At 43.1% G+C, this 6031-nt stretch overlaps 1 pseudogene; it reads right to left on the reverse strand.

Annotated features, from left to right (window-relative positions):
• Positions 1–859: 859 nt before the first annotated feature.
• Positions 860–2383, reverse strand: LOC102844395 (annotated as a pseudogene).
• Positions 2384–6031: the final 3648 nt, after the last annotated feature.

Here is a 6031-nt window from a genome sequence, read left to right on the forward strand (position 1 = left end):
AAATTTGTTTTTGCGTTCTTTAAGCTTGAGAAATGTTATCAGCTGGATAGCTGTAATTGTTGTTATGTGCTGTCAAGTCACCTGCAACTCTAAAGCCTGCCCTGTCCTGAGCCGGTTTCACTGACTCTGACACACTAACTCCCATTGCCCCAGTCACTGTATTAATCCTTCTCATCAGGGGTCTTTCCCTCCTGTGCTGTCCCTCCACCCTTCTAAACATGATGTCCTCCAAGAACAGGTCCCTTCTGGCGACATGCCCAAAGTATGTGAGCTGGAGCTGTAATTACTCATCTCTAAATAGAAATGGAAGCTCAGGGTCTGAGAATTAAGGAATAGTAGAGTGTTAAGTAGATGCTGCTGCTGTCACAGCTGCCCTTTGTACAACAGAAGGGAAGGGATTGATCATTTGCCGTCCTCACAATGTCTGCGTGCTAAACTTGTTTTTTTTGCTTCTGTGTTAACCCATTTTTTGAGAGTCTTCCTCTCTTTTGCTTCTACATTTTCTAGCATCCTTTTCCAGAGATTGGTTCCTCTTGATAACATGCCCAAAGTATGTGAGACAAAGTATCAACATTTTTGTTTCTAAGAAGCACTCTGGCAGTTCTTCTGCCAAGACAGATTTGTTTGTTTTATGTCAGTCCATGGTATATCCAATATTCTTTGCCAACAGCACAATTTAAAGGCATGAATTCTTCGGTCTTCCTCATTCATTGATCAACTTCCACATGCATATGATTTGAGCTAGGTGCATCTTAGTCTTTCAAGTTATACACTTGCCTACAGCACTTCCCCCCCACCCCCAACAAAGCATTGGACTTTATTGGTAGCATCCAAACATTGCTCTCTGATGAAGTATTTTTCAATTTATTTTATTGAAATACTTCAGTTTTCTAGCTGGATCTGGCATTATTGTTTCACTACAAGGTTTCCAGCCAGCTGGGCAGACTTTGCCATGTTTGTTGGTGGATGGAATGCTTGAACCAAACAGATTGTTTCATCCATGGATCTACCCACAAAAAGGGCATTCAGAGTCATCTGTCTGGGGATTTATTTGTCATCAATAATGAAGAGACCTCTAAGAGCATGGCCTGAGTCCTCCAGACAAACACCGTAGTCCTTTGAGACCTGATGGGTCAAATCTGAAAGAAGTGAAATCTTTATTGACCCAAATCCTTGTCTTCGAGGAGTATTAATCCAGGCCAATTGGGTAAACCGTGAGTCAACAGAACAGGCTACCACCTAGTATCTATAGATCTGAATTCTTCAATTCTATCACCAAATGGGATCATTTCAGTTGGACACACAAATGTGAAATCAAGTGGATGGAAGAAAAAGACCAGGCATTTCACATGACAATCAGTTAATCTGAACTCCTTAAATTCTCCCATTATCACAGCTGTGCTTTCCCAATATGGCGCTGGCTTGGAAATCTTGGCTTTGCTGAGGTGCAGGGAGTGGACCTGAGAGGGCTCTGCAGAATACACTTGTCCACTGCAAAGAAGTGGCACATTTCTAGTGGGGTCTGGGCCTTCTCCTCAGTCTCCAAGCCTTGCATTGCACCCAAGTGGCAGCAGCTGTAGTAGAAACTTGCAGCTCTGGCCCACGGCCTTCGTGGTTGGCAACTGTAGCTGAGTTGCCTCCATGACCATGAGAGGGTAGACACACAGCCCTAAGTGCAACTGTGACTCCTTCTGCTGACAGCACTTTAAAGAGGTTCCTGACAACAGATTTGCTCAATGTAATATATCATTTGATTTCTTGACTCCAAGAGAATATATATATAGTCTTTGGTATGGATTGCATATCACCATAAAGAAAAAAAAAATATTACAATTGGCCCAATAAACAGTAACATGACAAATGGAGAAAAGATTGCTATTTCCAAGGACTGCTACAGGGAATCAGTGGTGATAATTTGAATTCAGGCCTGCTTGTCTCTGCATTGCAAGTTGCTGTTGAGACAGCTTGGACTTGAACGGGATGAAGCATTGTCTGTGTGCCTTTTCCGTTGTAATGTGTGGTCTCATATTTTACTAAGTAATTTCCAAAAGCCTTTCCAAGGACCTGTCACTCTAGTTACTTAAGAATGATTCAAGGATCTTGTTAAAATGTAGATTCTGGAGCCCTATCCCAGGGGAAATTGATCACTGATTTAGATTATTTTCCCTTTCTCCTCCTCTGTTTTCATCCTACAGCCTCCTCCATTACGTAAGTTGTTTATTATAGACATAGGAATCAATACTTCCATCTCTTCAACACCCTCTACTTTTTAGCCTTCCTGAATATACTGGCAAATGCAAATTTGCTTTGTCAAACCAGAGGCCCTGAGTTTCAAGCATTATATAATTGACTGTTCCCTTTGGCTCCAGTACCACATTTCCATGGCCCTTACTCTGCTGTGAACACCAGATGTGAACTCTGTCTTATCCTCTGCCATCTTTATCATCTCTGATACACACGAGCTCATTGGTGCAGTCCCTCCCTCACTGTGCTCAGGCGCAGGAGTCATCTACAATAGAAACTTCATATCCAGGGATAAACCTCCTTTGGGGCAGGATTTGACCCTGGAAGAGAAGCAGAAGCAGAAAGCTGGATTTCTTGGGGTCTTATTTACCTCATCAGTCAATAAGTATTTCTTGAGAAGGACTTGAAATGCTTGTTTCAGAAGATCAAAGACTAGAGCTTTCAATATGGGTTAGGTCTTGACATCAAGAAGTAAAAAAAATCCTCACCACTGGACTGATAAATAGCAGCCTGTTGTTGTTGTTGTTAATGTGCCATCAAGTTGCTTGCAACTCATAGTGACCCTATGTTCAACAGCTCTGAACTTTGCTCTATCCTGAGCCAACCTCATCATCTCCGACACACCTACCCCCATTACCCCAGTCAGTGAGTCAATCTATCTCATCCAGAGTCTTCACATAATAGATGGAGAAAAAAATTTGAAGTTGTTGGAGATTTCAACTTGGATTCACAATCAGCACCCTTGGTAGCAGCAGTCAAGAGATCAGGAGACATACTGGACTGAGAAAGTCTGTAACCAGAGACTTCTCCTTATTACCAAGGAGCAATGATGTCAGTTATGCCTGATTCAGATCATGATCTTTGCAATCACTTGCTATACATCTTAGAGCCAGACAATAAATAAGGATGGCAGAATAATTGATGCCTTTGAGTTGGGTGTTGGAGAAGAGCACTGACTATCCATGGACTGCCAAAAAACCCCAATCAGGTAAGTCTTGGAGAAAATGTAGCCAGAATGCTCCTTGAAAGGAAGAATGACACAGCTTCATTTCCCATACTTCATGCATGCTGCTGAAAGAGGCTCTTCCTTGGAGATAGATATTAGGATTAGAACAGTGGAGGATCAGCAAAAGAGAGGAAGGCCCTTGATGAGTTGGATTACAGAGTGACAGCAAGGGCTTAAGTGTGTCAGAGATGATAAAGATGGCAGAGTATAGGACAGGGTTCAGATCAGCAGTTCATCAGGTCATTAAGAGTCATAGTAGTACACAACCACGTTTATTGTGACTTTGTTCATAATAGCAAAGAGCTGGAAACAACCAAGTGCCCATCAACAAATGAATGGATAGAGCTCTGGTATACTCACACAATGGAACATTATGCTGCATTGAAAAACAAGAAACTCATGAAATATTATGCAAAAAGGATGATCCTTGAGGACATTATGCTGAGTGAAATATCCTAGACACAAAAGGACAAATATTGCATAGGGCCACTGTTGTAAAAAGGGACTGACATCAGGGTTGAGGGAAGACAGAAGATGTGTACTCCATTGAAACAGATGAGGGAGAGACCTATTTAAAAGGGACATATGATTGGATCTTATTGTCATGATAGGAGTCCAGAATGAAGGCTGAACAGTGGAGTGGATTTGGGGGAAGGGATTGCATAACAATGAAAGAGTTTTACTTTTCAAGAAGAGTGAATTGGGGGGCAGGAGGGGATGGACAGGGAGAAAAGTGCAACAATGAATGAATGGAATCCCTAAGTGTCTGTAAACTTTCATTAAAATGAATTAAAAAAAGGTACTACAACAACAACAACAACAAAATCATACTTGACTTGATGGTATCTAGCACCAACACATACCAAGGAGCCCAGGTAGCCTAGTGGATAAGGAGTTACACTGTCAACCCCAAGGCAGGCTAGACCCACCAGCTGTTCCATGGGAGAAAGATGAACAGTCTCCTTCCATGTAATTTACAGCCTCTGTAAACCTGCTGGAGGCTGAGCTGAGTTGGCACTGACTCAACCACAATTAGTGAGTGAGTGAGTGAGCGATGTACCAGATAAGGGAGCCTGGGGGGCTTAGTCTATAGAATTGTGTTCCTAACCCAAAGGCTGTGTCTCTCTAGCAGTTTAAATCCAATAGCAATTCTGAGGTAGAAAGAGATACAATCTCTTCTTCCCTTGAAACTTAAAGCCTTGGAAACCTGCTGGAGGGTCAGCTGTGAGTCAATTCACTGGTACTAAGGACTCTTATGTACCAGATAACAGAGCTCTCTCATGGTACAGTTCTTATCGAGTTGTGCTGTTAGCCTGAGAGCAATGGGTCTCCAACAGTGAGAACCCACTATTGACTCCATTGGAAACAGCCTCTTCTAGTGATATTTTACAGCCTCAGAAACCTGGTGGAAGTTTCCTAACAGTCAAAATTGACTCAATGCCAATGAATTTGAGTGACGTGCCAAGTGGAGCCAGTGGGGGTTCCGTGGTGGAGTCATCTTGCTTCCATGTAGGGAGACCTGGTTCAATTTCTGGCCATTGAACCTCATGAACAACCACTTGGTATTGGAGACTTGTGTGTTGTGTGTTGCTATGATGGTGATTATGCTCCAGGCTAAGATAGATTAGGAAGACAGACCTGGTGATCTACACCTAAACCCCCAAATCTGGTAATTCCCAACAATCTAATCTGCAGCTGATGGTGGGGACTGTGAGGATCAGGTAGTGTTTAATTCCACTGTAACCACCTGTTTAGGTTGACTTGACAGCCTCTAACAAGGGCACTCTGGTGGCGTACTGCACAGGGCGGTGCACTACTAAGCTGAAGGAAATACCTTTATGGTGGTTCAAATCCAGCAGCTGCTGTGAGAGATAAAGATGAAAATCTCTTCCCTTATGATTTGTTGTTGTTGTTGTTGTTGTTGTTATGTGCCATTGAGTTGCTTGCGACTCATAGCAACCCTATGTTCAAGAGCCCTAAACGCCATTCTATCCTGTGCCAACCTTGCCTTCTCAAACACACTCATTTCCACAACTCCAATCACAGAATTGATCCATTTTATTTAGGGTCTTCCTCTTCTGTGCCGTCCCTCCACTCTTCCAAACATGATGCCCTTCTCCAAGGACCAAGCCCAAAGTATGTCAGACGAAGCTTCAGAATTCTTGACTCCAAGGAGCATTCTGGCTTCACCCTCTCCAGGACAAAACTGTTTGTTCTCTTAGCAGTACATGGTATATTCAACACTCTTCTCCAGCACCACAGCTCAAAGGCATCAATTCTCTTTCTATCATCCCTATTCACTGTCCAACTCTTCGATGCATAGCACGTAATTGCAAAGACCGTAGCCAGGATCAGGGGTGCTTAGACTCCAGCCTGACGCCCTTGCACTTCAGTACTCTTGAGAGGTCCCTCACAACTGACTTTCCCAATGCAATTCATCTCCTGATATCTTGGCTGCTGTTACCAAGAGTGTTGACTGTGGAACCAAGTAAACTAAGACTGTTAACTATCTCAATCTCGTCACCATCTATACCGATGCTGTCAATTGGCCCAGTGGTGAAAATCTTTGTTTTCTTGATGTTGAGCTTCAATCCATATTGAAGACTGCAGTCTTTGACCTTCTGCAGCAAGCGCTTCAGGTCCTCCTCAGTTTCAGCAAGCAGGGTTGTGTCATCTGCATAATGCAGGTTGTTGATGATTCTTCCACCAATCCTGATGCCACATTCCTCCTCATACAGCCCAGCATCTCGGATGATCTGTTCTGCATACAGATTGAAAAGG

This window comes from Elephantulus edwardii, unplaced genomic scaffold, assembly GCF_000299155.1.
Source record: "Elephantulus edwardii isolate Elephantulus edwardi_28Jun2011 unplaced genomic scaffold, EleEdw1.0 scaffold00174, whole genome shotgun sequence".
Classification (NCBI taxonomy): Eukaryota; Metazoa; Chordata; class Mammalia; order Macroscelidea; family Macroscelididae; genus Elephantulus; species Elephantulus edwardii.